Source organism: Gobius niger (genome assembly GCF_951799975.1).
Source record: "Gobius niger genome assembly, chromosome: 3".
Taxonomy (NCBI): domain Eukaryota; kingdom Metazoa; phylum Chordata; class Actinopteri; order Gobiiformes; family Gobiidae; genus Gobius; species Gobius niger.
The window spans coordinates 4050851-4069769 of NC_136854.1; the positions used below are offsets into that span (position 1 = coordinate 4050851).

Below are 18919 nucleotides of genomic sequence, written 5' to 3' on the forward strand. Positions count from 1 at the left end.
CCGAATTGGTAAGTCAGTTAGGAAGTAGTTAGGCAAAGGAGCCTTGATGCTAACTATCATGGCCACTTTAGCATAGGGACCTCTGATGCTAACTAACCAGTGATTAGGAACTATGTGCCATCCCATAAGCCACTGCGCCAAATCCCCCCACCCCCCTCGCCCCCACCCTCGAGTGATTCATGCGCAACCACTGTTGATTGACAGTAGCACATTTAATAATAAAAATAATAATAATTAAAAATTAAGATTGTGCACAAGCCAAACTTTACAAAGTGATAAATCCATGTTGTCGTCCCCACAGCTCAGTCACATGTCAGTGTTAAAGAGGAAACTCAGGAAACGGATTAAATGCTTTTGTTTTCATTTAGTAGAAACTTAAGCCACATGGATCATTTGCTGCTGTAGCTTTATGAAACAGCTGTAGAAATAAAATAACACTAAAGGGAAATGTTTGGATCATTTGGATTTATTTCTCTCCTTACATGTTTTTGTTTGGACACTTTGTTGTTGTTGGACACTGTACACTAGGGGGCGACATGCACTTTTGTTTGGCTTGCACTCCACCAATAACTTTAAAGAAGAAGAAAAACAGCTGTTGGTGATGTCACTTCCCTTTCCCCTGTTTAAGGACGGACGGATTGTTCAAATGCTGCTGAAGCTCTAGTTCCCAAACTGCATAGAGGTCTAACAGTTGACCCCATGAAAGGTTAAGGAGTTAGTTGCTAGTGTTAGTGCTTAGAGGCTACAATTTGATGGTTTCGGATTGAGCCATGGTGTCTGACCTAAAGTCTAACTCTGAAGAAAGTCAACTCACGTTTACAATGAGAAGGTTGGAAGGGCGCCCCCTTGTGTCACCTTGCATCCAAATGCCAGGAACATACCAGCGGGTCTAAAAGACCCGCAAAGGCAACACGAAGGATAAAGGCCTGGTCCTAGATGCCCTTGAGTAAATAAAGGCCCCGGCCTATATTAGAGAATTTACGGTACATATAAAAAAAAATTATTGGAATTTTTCTGTCATTGGATGTTTTCATGTGAAAATAAGGCATTTTATGCAGGAAAACGCCCCAAATTGGTTATACATATATTCAGTGCTGAAATCTAAATAATGTTCAGAGCCAGGTTTAAATGTGTTGTTTTGTTACTTATTAGTTTCAAAGATTTGCTCAGAGGGATTTTGGATCTTGTTAAGTTTTTGAATAAACCAGTCATTAGTGGATTGTTTTTCGGTCTGAACATTGGGTTGGATTACAGAGTGTCCTAAAACAAGTCGAATACTTTAGAAATGAAGGTTTACAGAGGCAGCAGCAATTCCACCAGAGGATCGAGGGAAATGTCTTCATTCAAAAGTAAAATGGACACAACGGAAAACTTCTGAGCAAAATCAATATGTACAATATTATCAGCCAAAACTGCAGATTGTGTTTTGAACCATATGTTTCAATTAAAGGAACAGTTCACCGTTTTTACACACTGAGATCTGTTCTGACCTGAGCCTAGACGAGTTGATGCGAACCTGTCTGGACGTCAAAGTGCTCCTAATAATTAACCTCCTAACTCCCGCCTGAACCGAGAGGATCTTTTTCCTCACGTCATCAGATTTGATTTCATTTTTTTGTTGGGTATTCAACTCATTTTTGTAATTTTTTTGTAATTTTTTGTTACATTTTTGTTTTTTCGTCCATTTTTATCACATTTTTGTATTTTTTTGTCAATTTTTTGTAATTTTTTTTGTCAAATCTTTATCACATTTTTGCTATATTTTCGTCATTTTTTATCCAATTTTTTGTCATTTTTTTGTCAATTTTTTATCAATTTTTTTTCAATTTTTTGTCATTTTTTCATCAATTTTTTTTTCATTTTTTTGTCAAATTTTGATCACATTTTTGTAAATTTTTTGTCTTTTTTTTGTCAATTTTTTGTAATTTTTTCGTCAATTTTTTATTCAATTTTTTGTCAATTTTTTATCACATTTTTGTCAATTTTTTGTCATTTCTTCGTCCATTTTTTATCCAATTTTGTGGTCATTTTTTTGTCACTTTTTGTCTTTTTTTTCAATTTTTTATCAAATTTTTGTCACATTTTCGTCAATTTTTTGTCAATTTTTTGTCATTTTTTTTTCAATTTCTTGTGACATTTTTGCCACTTTTTCATCAATTTTTCGTCACTTTTTTGTCACATTTCCATCATTGTTTTCGTCTCAATTTTGTTGCTATTTTCACAGCTTTTTTCCAGGCGCTTTTGGATTGGGGTAAAGCCAAACTGGAGAAAATGTGCCCGGTTCAGGTGGGAGTTAAGGGGTTAAGGAGAGGCTAAATGCTAACAACACCTTTGGTCTTTTTGCATGACTGAGCGTACGAGTAAAGACCAGACAGGTACGCATCAACTCGTCTAAGCTCAGGTTGGAACCGATCTCAGTGTGTCCCCTTTGAGGAGCAGGTCCAGGTGAGGTGTTCAGGTGTCCTGGGTGATCCGAGTGTTACCTGTCTCCCCTCGGTGATGTTGACCAGCAGCAGAGGGCGGAGGACGCGGGACCAGCGCACGGCGGCGCAGTCGGACGCTCGGAGAGAACCGTAGATCAACATGTCCAACAGGGTCAGCTGCAGACAGTGAAAATGGTAAAAGTGTAGAGAGGATTGCATTTAAGTGAAGAAAGTACAAATCCGTTTAAATAAGTGTCAGGAAACATAACTTTGCAGCTTCAAAAACATAAAAATGTGCCTGAATTTGACAGTAAATTCTAGACGCAGTGAAGTAGAAAGAGTCATATTTAGTAATAACTCCTCATGCATGAACGCATCAGAGCTCTGGTCCAGATCTCCCTGAGACCTTTGACCCGGTGGTTTGTCCAGATCTCACTGAGACCTTTGACCCGGTGGTTTGTCCAGATCTCCCTGAGACCTTTGACCCGGTGGTTTGTCCCGGGCCCGGCGTGTGCAGCCAGCGTTTCCTGGTCACTTCCTGTCAGTTGAGTGACCGTTGGGTTTTGCTGAGACGGAGTTTGAGAAATGACTCCTGTCAGCTCTTTGTTACTTCCTCCATCCCTCCCCTTCCCTGTTCCCCTCTCTCCCCTCTCCCCCCTCTTCCCCCTCTGCACATGTGTCTGCTCTGTAGTGGAATCCTTTCATTTACCTTTGGCAAAAGCCCCGCCCCCTTAGCAACTGTTAGCTCGTAAAGAAGTGGAGTTTATTAACACGAGTCATAACGGGAGGATATGAATGAGCGACATGTGCAGCGAGGGCGACGCTACAAACTAAAGGCCCCCCCCCGTCCTGCCCTGGCTCTGTGGGTCAGTTCTTCTTATGTCCAGTGTTTATCAAATATGAGCGTTATTGTAAAGTTCGCTCCGAGCTAAACCTGCTCTCTAGAACGCGGCTCACAGACGTGTGGCTGCAGTGGCTTTGTCTCCCCCGGGGCTGTGGCTCTTCTTCAGCGAGGTAACAGAGTAGTCATAATTCTCCCGTATATAAACGTTAGCATAAAAACGTTAGCACGCTGCTCATGTGTGAGTCTCGTTACCGTGACGATGGCGATGATGCAGAGGTTCTTCGGGTCCTTCCAGAACTTGTCTCGGGGGATGACTCTGCCGTAGTGCATGAGGCGAGCGGCGAACACCAGGATGCACAGCAGCTCCACCGACATGGTCGCCTGGAAAGAAAGACGCTTCATGTCAAAGTCAACATCACGTTCATCAAAATGTAAAAACCTCTCTTTCTTTTACTTTAATGTCACATGCACAGTGGCTGCGAGATGCCATGTCCTGTTTAAAATTGGAAAAGATAAGAAGTTCGCTAAAACAAACTCCTGGTGCCTTTGAGGATACTCGGGGCCCACTCTTACTGGCATTTCCAGCTCTGTGATATTGTACTTGTACTTTACAGTACCTTCATTTGTTAAAATAGGTCTTGGTGTGACGTCATTGTTTTGGCAGTATTTTTAGTTTTAGTTTTGTTTTAGTTTTCATTTTAATATACCATTTTCGGACCAAACACATGTACATATGTTTATATCTTTTTTAATATGTTAACCTCTTAACTCCCGCCTGAACCGAAAGGATCTTTTTCCTCACGTCATCAGATATTTTTTCCATCATTTTTTTGTTGGGTATTCAACTCATTTTTGTCACATTTTTGTCATTTTTTTTGTCACACTTTTTATCAAATTTTTGTCATTTTTTTGGTCATTTTTTGTCACATTTTCGTAATCTTTTTGCCTCTTTTTCATCAATTTCTCGTCACTTTTTTGTCAATGTTTTCTCACTTTTTTGTCACATTTCCATCATTGTTCCAGTTTTGTTGCTATTTTCACAGCTTTTTTCCAGAAGCTTTCGGGGTAAAGCCAAACTGGAGAAAAAGCTAAGGGGTTAAAATTCAATAAAAATATTCTTGATATTTTTTTTTTTTTTAAACCTCGAAGAAACATTTAGCAAAGTTTTCATTCTTTGTCAGTAACTTGTGCAATAACCTCTGTATCTACGTCACTTATGACTAAACCTGCACTGCTAACACTGACCTTTTACTAAAGTCGGTTTAAGTTATTTTATCTATTGGTGTCTTAAGGCCTTCCAGTTCGTCTGTATTACTTTGAAAGACTGAGTCGCACCCAGAGCACATGGCTACTTAATATGCCGGGAAAAAACAAAGGACGTGCTTCAGCTCCGATTACAGCTGTTTCTACCAGAGTCTGACTCTGCTCTGCAAAGGTTACCAACCTTATTTCAGCTGAGGGCTACTTTAAGAGCATTAAGTTGTTCGAGGGCTACCGGTTAAAAACAAATCCTAAAGACTTAAACGTACACTGTTCACTTATAGGATATTGACCCCATATTATATTAAAATAGCTTTATTTTAAACTCATACTGAGTCACAAGAACCGAAATAACTGTAATTTTAAGAATTAGATTCAAGAAAATGAAGTGTTTTACACTTTAGAAAAAGTCCCAAGGGCTACTGGACATGCCCCAAAGGGCCCCTGGGTGCCCGCGGGCACCACGTTGGTGACCCCTGGGTTAGAGCCTCCACAGTGAGAGGATTCATAAGCTGCTGTGGACGTTAGCATTAGCGTTAGCATTAGCCGCGTTAGCACAAGTGAATGTGTTGTGATTAGCCTGTTTATCTATCATGGAATAATGACTGAACTACAGATATAGAACTTAGATGCTTAACCTCTTAACTCCCACCTGAACGGTTCCCATTTTCTCCAGTTTGGCTTTACCCTAATTGGGAAAAAAAGCACCAAAACAACCACAAAAAATGAGAAGAAAACAAGGATATAAACTCAACAAAAATGTGACCAAAATTCAACAAAAATGTGACAAAACTTCAACAAAAATGTGACAAAAATTTAATTTTTTTTTAAAAAAACATAGAAAAGGTGACACAACACAGCAACAGTGAGAAAAAGCTCAGTTTCGTGGGTCTTAGCTTTCAAATGAGGTGTTACACAGCCAAAAGAGGACAGAATGCATTTGGTTTAGGCGGGTGGTAAGAGGTTAAAGACGTGATTCTGCACTTCAGACTCTTATTTACGTTTTCTTATCACATCATTAATCTAAGTTAAAAAGTGGACAGGAAGTGGCAGTGGCCAACAGGAAGTTGAGTCAAGTGGTTCATCCTGTCTGGTTTGTGAATGTTTTTCTTCTCTCATGAACGCCTTGTAAATCTGATCTACAAACCTCTTAAAGTGACACTTTAAACAAAAGACTGATGAATGAGGCCACAGATAAAGAGTAAAGTCCTGACCCAGAGCGGCAGCAGCAGCACGGCCGGCTCCTCGAACAGCGCCAGGGACAGGTCCAACAGGATGAAGACGTACAGCGCCACCTGCAGGCCCCCAGTGGTTATACAGGAGGTACAGCCTGAGGAGAGAGAGAGAGAGCGTCAGGACCACGGGCAGGGCGAGCGACGGGAGGGCACCTGACGCACCTGACGGCCTGAGGGGACGAGTCGAAGAAGATGTTCCTGTTGAACTGAGCGTCGGAGACAAAGATGGAGGCCAAGTCCAGGTCCAGGTCCTGAGGAGACACAGCAGCAAACTTTAACCTGGCGGCCATTTTAGGGACAGGTTTGCCTGAGTCCTCCTAGGAACGCCCCCACCTCCTGGAGACGCCTCCGAGCTTTCGTCACCAGCCGAGTAACCAACCACTGCTCCTCAGCAGAACCCCCTCCCCACTGATGCCACAGACAGCGTGTGGAGGGGGCGTGTCCGAAAGGGTCAGAGGTTCTTAAAGAGACAGAGGCCTATTTCAAGACATTCACTACAGCCATTTTGAGAGAGACATTTTATACAAGGCAGTTATTCTAATTAACTGCATTTACAGACCAACAGAAGGTTTCGTCATCATTGTAGTGTGATATAGACTGGTGCTATGTGACTGAAAAAAACATAATACCCCCCTCATTAACATGCAGTGTGAAACTCATGCTGTAGATTCATGACATAAATATGAGGAGAAAATGTGTCGCAAGTTTACTGTAATGTTTTCATATGTGGAAATATGACCAAAATTACCTATAATGGAGAAATGGAGGTGAAATGGCTAAAAACAAGGGTGGAACAAATTGAGAAAGAACTGTTAAAAAATTTGGAATACGTTGTTAGAGAGACACAATCTTCAAAGAAAATGTGGAAATTGTTTTTCTGAGATATATAATGGGATGTTTGCAGCACATCTTCACATATTTCTAATGTTTAGCTAAAATTTCACTCTATCATCGTTATCAACACAGTCCCCAAAATCATGAGACTTTTGAGATTATCACCAGCTCTAACATTCGGGTCAGACGTCTGGAAACACTTGTTCTGTTTTGGCTTCTCTTTATTATATGTGTGATGGTGATGACGTCATCGCTCTGGAGGCTCAGTTCTTCTGCTATCGTGAAGCTAATATATATATAATATAATATAACTGCTGCTAAACCTACAACCACCGCTGACTTTAGACCCGCTTTAGTCACAAAAACCTGACTCTGACTTGGTATAATATTTTATATTTGAGTTCCGCGTTTCCCACGTCCCTGAACGTTTCACATCACGCCGTAAAAAACTCGACTTTAGTTAAAAATTCTCCCGGTAAAACAGTTAAAAGCAGAAACGCTGAGTCTGCTCATTCCTCTGTCGGCGTCACATGACCCTCAGCTCTGCCACAGTTACAACAACACACAGAGGACAGGCGCTAGTGCAGGCTCTCAGTCGTCCAGGGATCACACAAACAGCACACAGAGAGCAGGCGTTAGTGCAGGCTCTCAGTCGTCCAGGGATCACACAAACACCACACAGAGAGCAGGCGTTAGTGCAGGATCTCAGTCGTCCAGGGATCACACAAACAGACACTTTGAGCTCATGCGTTTCCTGCACAGTAACATGGCAAAATGTGACCAAAACATGACCAAAAAAACTACAAAAATGACGATTAATAAATGTGACAAAATGAACCCCATAACCCCCACTTTAACCAAGTGCATTTTCTCCACTTCAGCTTTACCCAAATTTTCAATCACATTTTTGTAATTTTTTCGTCAATTTTTTTATCACATTTTTGTCATTTTTTGTCCCATTTTTTTGTTCATTTTTTTTGCCACATTTTTGTCATTTTTTTGTCACATTTTTATCACATTTTTGTCACATTTTTGTCATTTTTTTGTCACATTTTGTCACATTTTTTACTTATTTTTTGGACATTTTTTAAATGTCTTGTGACATTTTTATCACATTTTTGTGGTCATTTTTTTGTCAAATTTTTATCACATTTTTAACCTTTTTTTTTGACATTTTTTAGTAATTTTTTATCACATTTTTATCATTTTTTTGGGACATTTTTTAGTAATTTTTTATCACATTTTTGCCGCTTTTTCATAAATTTTTCGTCACTTTCTGTCAATGTTTTCTCGCTTTTTGTCACATTTCCATCATTGTTTTCGTCTCAGTTCTGTTTTCACAGCTTTTTCCCAGAAGCTTTAGGACTGGGGTAAAGCCAAACTGGAGAAAATGTGCTTGGTTCAAGTCCATTTTCTCCATTTCAGCTTTACCCAAATCTAAAAGCTCTTGAAAAAACAAGGATAAAAACACAATCAAAAAGTGACAGAAACATGACTAACCAATGATGAAAAAGCAACAAAGAAGCAACAAAAGAACGTCATAAACATGCTGGAAAAGCAACAGTAACACACACCCTGACCTATAGGCTGTGAGCCTTTAGAAGAAGAAGAAGAAGAAGAAGAAGAAGAAGAAGAAGAAGAAGAAGAAGAAGAAGAAGAAGAAGAAGAAGAAGAAGAAGAAGAAGAAGAAGAAGAAGAAGAAGAAGAAGAAGAAGAAGAAGAAGAAGAAGAAGAAGAAGAAGAAGAAGAAGAAGAAGAAGAAGAAGAAGAAGAAACTTTATTTATACAGCACCTCTCAAAGATAAAATCGCAAAGTGCTTCACAAAGGATCACAGAAAACATTACATCATTGACATAGGAACAATTGTCGACTAAAAGCTCGTCTGAAAAGCAGCGTCTTCAGCTGCTTTTTGAAAGAATCAACAGTCAGCTGTACAGAGCGACAAAGGAAGGTCATTCCACAGTTTAGGAGCAACGGCTTCAAAGGACAGATCTCCTCTGGTTTCAAAGTGGGTTCTTGGGACAGTGAGAAGTAGGGCTGCAACTAACGATTATTTTGTCATCGAATATTTTTACGATTAATCGCTTGGCTGTGAATGGTGGTGGAAAATTGGATTTAAAAAAAACACAAATCACACAGAGCTAAAATGGCGTCGCTTGAGGACGTGTTGATGGAGGAAACTTAAAGTAAATGTTTGTTGGAGGCTCTTGGCGCTAATTCTGCTTCTGATTGGATGAGACACAGACGGATATTTATGAAATTTACAATGTACAAAACACTACGGATCCTTACTATGAAAAACAAAGTAGGCTTTCATCAAAAATACTACATTTTCATGTCAGTTTTGCTCCATTTGAGTCTGTGTGAACCAGAAAACGATTAATCGATTACTAAAATAGTTGTCGACTATTTCAATAATCGATTAGTCGGCGATTAATCGATTAGTCCTTTCAGCCCTAGTGAGAAGGTTCTGGCTCGAGGACCTAAGGGTGCGACCCGAGGAGTCAGGTACAGCAGGTCAGATACATATGTGGGAGCCTGACCGTGCAGCGCTCTAAAAGTCAAAACTACAATTTTAAATTCAATTCGAATTTTGATGGGGAGCCAGTGCAGCGAGGATCAAATGGGAGTAATGTTTGTCCGTCTGCTAGATCCTGTTAAAAGTCATTTGTTAAAACAAGTAAAAAGGGAGTTACAATAATCTAAACGAGACGAGATGAAGCATGAATCAACAATTCTAGAGTTGGATCAAATTGGCCTCAACTTTGCAATGTTTCTCAAATGGAAAAAACTTGGGTAAAGCTGAACGAGAAAAAATATGCTTGGTTAAAGGTCAGTTTTCCCTCTGTCAGCTCCTACAGCGCCCCCTGCAGGTGGGGGGTCCACAGCAGGACGGCCTCATGATTCTGACCGGGCCTGTTGGTCTCTCATAAGAGGCTTCTGACCCGCTCTGTGTCTGACCCAAAAACTATAGGACCTGTTCACCCTGAGAGACTCTACAGGGGCGACATCAGAGCTCCAGGATCAACCCCCCCCCCACACACACACACACTTTAAGGTTAGAGGGGGGGCAAGAAGACCGTCATGGACCAACAAAGTCAAGAAGAACCCGTGCTGAGCCGGAGGATCCCAAACCTCTGCATCATCAGGACAAAGTCACCACAGAGTCAAAACCTGACACAGAATCCACATTCATGCACAGACTTGGCCTCCAGATCTGCTTTACCCAAATCCAAAAGCTTCTTGAATAAAGCATCAAAGCAGCGACACAAAAGAAGCATAAATGAGGAAACAGAGCAAGAACAGCGACAAACGAGCGACAAAAGAGTGACACACAGAAGTGATGCAACAGTAAAGCGATGAAAAAGTGACGACGCTGCATTTTTCACATGAGTTTTGAAGGCCTTAGCTTTCAAATGAGGCGTCACGCTGCATGGTAATGTGGGGATTAAGACGTTAAAGTCACGTGGTCCTAAACTGTGGTCATCTGCAGAACAGTTTATTTGCAGTTTGTCTCCATATTGAAGTTCTCCCTTGTTCAGATCCTGCTCTTAACAGGAGCAGGATCTGAGCTTCTGGAAAAAAGGTTTGAAAATAGCAACAAAACTGAGACGAAAACAATGATGGAAATGTGACAAAAAATTTATGAAAAAGTGGCAAAAATGTCACAAGAAATTGACAAAAAATGACAAAAAAATGACAAAAAAATGACAAAAAAATGACAAAAAAATGACAAAAAAATGACCAAAAAATGACCAAAAAAATGACAAAAATGTGATTAAAAGATCACAAAAATGTGACAAAAATGTGATTAAAATTTGACAAAAAATGACAAAAAAAAATGACAAAAAAAAATGACAAAAATGTGACAAAAATGTGACAAAAATGTGACAAAAAAATGACAAAAATGTGATTAAAAAATGACAAAAATGTGACAAAAATGTGATTAAAATGTGACAAAAAAAGGACAAAAAATTGACGAAAAAATGACAAAAATGTGATTAAAAAATGACAAAAAATTGACGAAAAAATGACAAATAGTTACAAAAATGAGTTGAATACCCTACAAAAAAAAAATATGGAAAAAAAATGTGATGACGTGAGGAAAAAGATCCTCTCGCTTCAGGCGGGAGTTAAGAGGTTAAACCTTTGATCAGGATGTTGTAAAGTATCTGTGCTTTGCTGAGAGTTTCTTCCTCATTCAGTTCTTTTACTCAAAGCATTGATTTCAAACCTGCAAACACGTCCGGACTCTGCTTTCGAGTCTCCAGAGACCCGGCTCGGCCCGCGGACCCTCTGTTGCCCCACTCACCTCCGCGCTCTGCTCCTCCACAGCCGCCTGCTCATGAGGCTCATCCCCGGCTGGAGCTTCCTCCGCCGCCGCCGCTCCGCCTGCTGGGCTCTTCTCCTCCGGCTCCGACATCTGCGCCGAAACTCTCCCCCAAACTTCACCCAAAACGACCCCCGGACCGCGCCAGAGTGGGCCCCGGGAACAGCGCTCCAAACTCCGCAGCAGCTGGAGGCTCGCTCTGCTCCTGCACCGCCGGGGCTCCGGTTTCCGTCGCCAGGAAATAACGGAGGAAAAAACAGCTGGAGCGCAGACTGAGGAGAGACTCACGGGTTTGCTCTGCCCCTGTCAGGCCGAGGAGGGGCCAAGGCACGCGGGGAAGGACGGGCCGTGACGTGGGCACATCTGGAGAAACTCAATAAAATTCAAAACTCACTGAATCAGGCATTAGATATGATTATCAATTATGGTCTTATCGTCTGAAGCGGAACTTTGCTAAGATCCAATCGTGCAGAATGTGAGTTTTCTGGTCTTGTTTGTCTCGGAGCAAAAATAGGCTTTATTGTGAGAGCAGTGGCGCCCTCTGCTGTTCACAGTGAAGAACAGCAGCCCAGTAACCATAACTTATGCATTAACCTCTTAACTCCCGCCTGAACCGAGAGGATCTTTTTCCTCACGTCATCACATTCTTTTTCCAGCATTTTTTTGTTGGGTATTCAACTCATTTTTGTAACTTTTTTTTTGTGTCATTTTTTGTAAAAAAAAAAAAAAAAAGTCAAATTTTTGTAAATTTTTTGTAAATTTTTTGTAAATTTTTTCTTCATTTTTTGTCACATTTGGGTCATTTTTTTGTCCGTTTTTTTAATCCAATTTTTGTCATTTTGTCACATTTTTGTCAATTTTTTGTCAAATTTTTGTCATTTTTTTGTCCGTTTTTTTGGTCAATTTTTTGTCAATTTCTTGTGACATTTTTGCCACTTTTTCATCAATTTTTCGTCACTTTCTGTCAATGTTTTCGTCACTTTTTTGTCACATTTCCATCATTGTTTTCGTTTCAGTTTTGTTGCTATTTTCACAGCTTTTTTCCAGAAGCTTTTGGATTGGGGTAAAGCCAAACTGGAGAAAATGTGCTCGGTTCAGGTGGGAGTTAAGGGGTTGATTAACTAACCGCCTATAGGCCAAAGTAACGCCTCATTTGAAAGCTAAGACCTACAAAACTGATGGTGACTTTTTTTGTTGCGTTTCTGTCGTGTTTTTGTCTTGTTGTCGTTTCTTTATAAATTCAGCATTTTGTCCGTTACCATAGTTACCACAGTAAGACTCTGAGCCGCTCCGACTCTAAACTAAACTATAGGTCAGGGGTCGGCGCAGAAGCTCTGGCCTCAAGGTGATTTTGAGAAATAACTAACACGAGCAACTGACCTTTAACCTTTCATGAGGTCGACTGTTAGATCTCTATGCAGAGCTTCAGCAGCATTTGCCCAATTCGGCCGTCCTTACCCAGAGGAAGGGGAAGTGACATCACCAACAGCTGCTGTTCTTCTTCTTTAATGTTATTGGCGGACTGCAGGCACACAAAAGCACCAGGCTATGATACTTAGCACCAGAGGTCCCTATGCTAAAGTGGCTATGATAGTTAGCATCAGAGGTCCCTATGCTAAAGTGGCTATGACAGTTAGCATCAGAGGTCCCTATGCTAAAGTGGCTATGACAGTTGGCATCAGAGGTCCCTATGCTAAAGTGGCTATGATAGTTGGCATCAGAGGTCCCTATGCTAAAGTGGCTATGATAGTTGGCATCAGAGGTCCCTATGCTAAAGTGGCTATGATAGTTAGCATCAGAGGTCCCTATGCTAAAGTGGCTATGATAGTTAGCATCAGAGGTCCCTATGCTAAAGTGGCTATGATAGTTGGCATCAGAGGTCCCTATGCTAAAGTGGCTATGATAGTTGTCATCAGAGGTCCCTATGCTAAAGTGGCTATGATAGTTAGCACCAGAGGTCCCTATGCTAAAGTGGCTATGATAGTTAGCACCAGAGGTCCCTATGTTAAAGTGGCTATGATAGTTAGCATCAGAGGTCCCTATGCTAAAGTAGCTATGATAGTTAGCATCAGAGGTCCCTATGCTAAAGTGGCCTTGATAGTTAGCATCAGAGGTCCCTATGCTAAAGTGGCTATGATAGTTAGCATCAGAGGTCCCTATGCTAAAGTGGCTATGATCGTTAGCGCCATAGGTCCCTATGCTAAAGTGGCCATGATAGTTAGCATCAGAGGTCCCTATGCTAAAGTGGCTATGATAGTTAGCATCAGAGGTCCCTATGCTAAAGTGGCTATGATAGTTAGCATCAGAGGTCCCTATGCTAAAGCGGCTATGATAGTTAGCATCAGAGGTCCCTATGCTAAAGTAGCTATGATAGTTAGAATCAGAGGTCCCTATGCTAAAGTGGCTATGATAGTTAGCATCAGAGGTCCCTATGCTAAAGTGGCCATGATAGTTAGCACCAGAGGTCCCTATGCTAAAGTGGCTATGATAGTTAGCATCAGAGGTCCCTATGCTAAAGTGGCTATGATCGTTAGCACCATAGGTCCCTATGCTAAAGTGGCCATGATAGTTGGCATCAGAGGTCCCTATGCTAAAGTGGCTATGATAGTTAGCATCAGAGGTCCCTATGCTAAAGCGGCTATGATAGTTAGCATCAGAGGTCCCTATACTAAAGTGGCCATGATAGTTAGCATCAGAGGTCCCTATGCTAAAGCGGCTATGATAGTTAGCATCAGAGGTCCCTATGCTAAAGTGGCTATGATAGTTAGCGCCAGAGGTCCCTATGCTAAAGTGGCCATGATAGTTAGCATCAGAGGTCCCTATGCTAAAGTGGCTATGATAGTTAGCACCAGAGGTCCCTATGCTAAAGTGGCTATGATCGTTAGCATCAGAGGTCCCTATGCTAAAGTGGCTATGATAGTTAGCATCAGAGGTCCCTATGCTAAAGTGGCTATGATCGTTAGCATCAGAGGTCCCTATGCTAAAGTGGCTATGATAGTTAGCATCAGAGGTCCCTATGCTAAAGTGGCTATGATAGTTAGCGCCAGAGGTCCCTATGCTAAAGTGGCTATGATAGTTAGCACCAGAGGTCCCTATGCTAAAGTGGCTATGATAGTTAGCATCAGAGGTCCCTATGCTAAAGTGGCTATGACAGTTAGCATCAGAGGTTCCTATGCTAAAGTGGCTATGATAGTTAGCATCAGAGGTCCCTATGCTAAAGTGGCTATGATAGTTAGCACCAGAGGTCCCTATGCTAAAGTGGCTATGATAGTTAGCACCAGAGGTTCCTATGCTAAAGTGGCTATGATAGTTAGCATCAGAGGTCCCTATGCTAAAGTGGCTATGATAGTTAGCATCAGAGGTCCCTATGCTAAAGTGGCTATAATAGCTAGCATTGAGGCTCCTCCCCCTAACTCCTCCCTAACTGACAGCCCAATTCGGAGGCTACTTATCATGGCGGACGCTGGGGTTAGACTCTAACCAATCCGCTCGTTTCGGAAGGGGCCATTGTCTCCAGTTTGGCTTTACCCAAATCGAAAAGATTCTTGGAGAAAAGTGTCAACGAAAACGTGAAAAAACGAAAAAGAAAAGAAAAAGTATGTTTTGTAGGCCTTAGCTTTCAAAATGAGGCATTAGTCTGGTCTATGAGCTCACAGCCCATAGACCAGAGTAATGCCTCATTTTTGTAACTTTTTGTCATTTTTTTTCTCACATTTTTGTCATTTTTTCGTCAATTTTTTAATAACATTTTATCACTTTTTTTTTTTTAAATTGTCACATTTTGGTCTTTTTTTGTCATTTTTTTGTAATTTTTTGGTAAAATTTTTATCACTTTAAAAAAAAATGTTTTTGTCACATTTTGTCACATTTTTGTATTTTTTTCCATCAATTTTTTATAAAATTTTATCATTTTTTTTGTCAAATTTGTATTACATTTTTATCATTTTTTCGTTATTTTTTTGTCACATTTTTTCACATTTTTGTAATTTTTTTGGTTGCTAAAACGTGAAAAAAAGAAAAGAAAAAGTACAAGTTTTGTAGGCCTTAGCTTTCAAATGAGGCATTACTCTGGTCTATGGGCTGTGAGCTCCAGGGACTTTGAAGATGAAGAAAATCCACTGAGCAAACTCTTATCATTTCTGTCAAGTCTGAGGTCGGAAGTTACTAGTTCCCAGTTTCCTTGAACGCAGCATAAAATAGATATAAACATCCCACACTCTGATCAAAACAGCAGGTTAAAGCAGTTCATATAAAGATGATTTATTCAGTGACGTTCGTAAACAACAGTGACAGCAGATTTACAGCAAAAAAGGGTTTTATTTTGAAAAACAAACTCTTATTTTGAAACAGCAGTTTACCCCAATCAAAGTATATAAATATATCTGTGAATTTTCAGATTCAAACTTGTATTAAACCAGCATAAATGATTCATAAATACTTCCACAAATAAAATATCTCCATAGTTTTACATATTCTGATGATTTTGTCACTAAAGTGCTTCTTTAGATTTCAAACATTTTCATTCACTCTGAGGCCACACGTTTTAATCCTTACAAATCGATCTTTCTCAAGGCAAAACAAGAAAAGGCTTCATTTTAATTTCTATTTTTCTCAGTCCAGAAAAGTGTTGTTTTTCAGCCTTATCTTTGGGCGAACTCTCCTGTAATGAAGGCATTTACATTTTATCAGTACAAACCTTGGCTGAACAAGTTAACCCCTTAACTCCCACCTGAACCGAGCACATTTTCTCCTGTTTGGCTTTACCCCAATCCAAAAGCTTCTGGAAAAAAGCTGTGAAAATAGCAACAAAACTGAGACGAAAACAATGATGGAAATGTGACAAAAAAGCGAGAAAACATTGATAAAAAAGTGATGAAAAATTGATGAAAAAGGGCAAAAATGTCACAAAAAGTCACAAGAAATTGACGAAAAAATTGACAAAAAAATGACAAAAAATGACAAAAAATTGATAAAAAATGGACAAAAAAATGACAAAAAATGACAAAAATTTGATAAAAAATTTACCAAAAAATGAAAAAAAAAAAGTGAAAAATTGACAAAAAAACTGACAATAAATGACAAAAAATTGATCAAAAACTGACCAAAAAATAAAAAAGTGAAAAATTGACAAAAAACTGACAAAAAAATACAAAAAATGAAAAAAAATGATCAAAAATTGACCAAAAATTTGATAAAAAATTGACAAAAAAATGACAAAAAATTGATAAAAAATTTACCAAAAAAAAAAAAAAAGTGAAAAATTGACCAAAAAAATGACAAAAAATGACAAAAATGTGATAAAAAACGGACAAAAAAATACAAAAAATTACAAAAAATTGATAAAAAATTGACCAAAGCTGAATCCCCCGACAAAAAAATGATGGAAAAAAAAATCAGATGACGTGAGAAAAAAGATCCTCTCGGTTCAGGCGGGAGTTAAGAGGTTAAACATGTGGCCAAAACCAGACGTTATTCTGCAAACGTCCACCAGAGGGCACTGTGGCGCTTCCTGTCCGAAAACAAAACATCTTTGCAAATAAATAAAGGTTTACAGCATCAGGAAAACAGCAGGAGAATGAACCAAGAGACCGGAAACTTTAACAACGGGTTCATTTTCTTTATGTCGTAAAGATGAGCAGATTTGAGACGAGACGGCGCCGGTGACTGGAGGAAAACGTATCATTTATGCATATTAATTATACAATACTTTCAGCGGCGACATGTGCATCGTTTTATTGACATGTTGCTTGATTAGTTTTTGAATTAACTTGTTATGAAAACACTTTGAAATGTATTTTCTCACAGCAACCTCTTTTCTCCTCCCCATGTCTTTGTATCTATATTTAGTAGAAAAATATATTCATAATTAAGCATTTGTTAAACCTCTTAACTCCCGCTTGAACCGAGAGGATCTTTTTCCTCAAGTCATCAGATTATTTTCCATCATTTTTTGGGGGGGTATTCAACTCATTTATGTAACTTTTCTGTCACATTTTTGTCATTTTTTGTCAAATTTTTATCACATTGTTGTCATTTTTTTGTCAAATTTTTTGTCAAATTTTTATCACATTTTTGTAACTTTTTTGTAAATTTTTTGTCAAATTTGTGTCATTTTTTGTCATATTTTTGTCATTTAAAAAAAAAAATTGTATCACATTTTTGTCACTTTTTGGTCAATTTTTTTAATCACCTTTTTGTCATTTTTGTCATTTTTCGGGCAATTTTTTTTGTCATATATTTGTCACATTTTGTCAATATTTTTGTCCATTTTTTGTCAATTTCTTGTGACATTTTTGTGACATTTTTGCCACTTTTTCATCCATTTTTCGTCACTTTTTTATCAACGTTTTCTCACTTTTTTGTCACATTTCCAACATTGTTTTCGTCTCAGTTTTGTTGCTATTTTCACAGCTTTTTTCCAGAAGTTTTTGGACTGGGGTAAAGCCAAACAGGAGAAAATGTGCTCGGTTCAGGTGGGAGTTAAGGGGTTAAAGTAGTTTCTGAATAATTGGAGAAAGTTCAGATTTTTCCCCTCTTTATCTCCCATTAAAGCCGCACTAAGTAACTCATGCCCCTAGAGGCCACGAGCGTCACTGCGCCTGGACCCTGATACAGCGCAGAGTCCGGTGTCCGACTCTTGGTCCATTTTAAAAACAGCATTGTCTTAAATCCAGCAGAGACAAAGTGACAGTGAAGCTACAGATATGAACGATTTACAAAACAAAGATATCAGTGATTCGCTTGAATTAAAGTTCTTTATCTAAGATCCGATACAAAACCACGAATCCCACTGACAGGGATTTGTTTTTGGCAAAAAGACCAAACCTCCTCAAACTTTCCCGTAGATTAAAGTCATTTCTTCCTGACGGTCGGTGACTCCGAGTGGATCCTCAGGAGTTTAGTCCCAGACAGTGAGTTACTGAGGGACACAAAAACATCCAGACTTCACTTCATCGCTGATGCTAACGGCTAACGCTAACGGCTAACGCTAACGAAACATGAGAATAGCAACAAGATTCAACATAAAGAACCTTCACGTTTTAGAATGTGATGATGTCATAATGTCGGGTGGTGGGCGGGGCCAAAACAACCCTATGGGAGAAATACAGTTTTTCTCCAAAAACTAAAATTGACAAATGATTTTTCTCATCAAAGTGTCTGGTTTTAATTGGATTCAGAAAGTCCTTCACACCGACCAACATCACGCTCATGTTTTGGAATATTGTCTCCACTGTCGACGGGTTTAGGAGAAAATAATTGGAGTTTAGTTTAAATGTGCTGACAGAGGAGGCGATGAACTTGTCATAATTGAAATCACGATTATTCAAACGATTATTTGTTACTTGTATTTAAAAAAAAAATATTTTCTGTTTTCTGAACAGTCATAAAAGTACAAATGATTTCAAGTTTGCCTCGATTAAGGAGAGGTCTCTGTTTCACCCCTGCCCCCTGCTGTCCAGCCCTCACACCTGCCCCCTGCTGGCCAGCCCTCACACCTACGCAAGTAAACTGAGCAGCGCGGCCTGATGACATCATCACACAGCGCCGTTTGTTTTTATGTCAGGCAAAAGCATGAACCGTGGCACGAGAAAAGCGAAGGGAAAATAATCCCAGCGCCATGAATGCAATAAGGCAATAAAAAAAATAAAAAAAAATTAAATAAAAAAAAAACGAAATAAAAAAAAATGCAAAAAAAAATATATTTTTTTTTTTCCGATTATGCTAATTTTTAATCGTTTAGTGTAATAATCAAAACATAATCGAATTTTCGATTAATTGCACAGCCCTAAGACTTCCCATCAGTAACTCACTGTCAGTGTCTCCTATTGGGAAAATAAGGAACAGAAGCGTCCAGAGATCACACTCACGGGTCAGTCTGTCCAGTGGAACATAAGGCACATGTGGGCGCGGCGGGGGAGGAGCCTCACAGCAGCTTGGGCCTGATGGAGGAGGAGCCTCACAGCAGTTTGGGCCTGATGGAGGAGGAGCCTC

The 18919-nt window shown here is 39.6% G+C and overlaps 1 pseudogene across 1 annotated transcript in view; it reads right to left on the bottom strand.

Moving 5' to 3' along the window:
- The window catches only part of LOC306960581 (two pore calcium channel protein 1-like), a 29113-nt pseudogene extending 18093 nt beyond the window's left edge, over window positions 1-11020 (bottom strand). The window contains exons 1-5 of the transcript XR_013794270.1: window positions 10910-11020; window positions 5925-6013; window positions 5742-5857; window positions 3520-3648; window positions 2484-2600 (exon numbers count right to left, since the gene is read on the bottom strand). The product of XR_013794270.1 is annotated as a two pore calcium channel protein 1-like (transcript). The remainder of the gene's footprint in view (window positions 1-2483; window positions 2601-3519; window positions 3649-5741; window positions 5858-5924; window positions 6014-10909) is intronic.
- Window positions 11021-18919: the final 7899 nt, after the last annotated feature.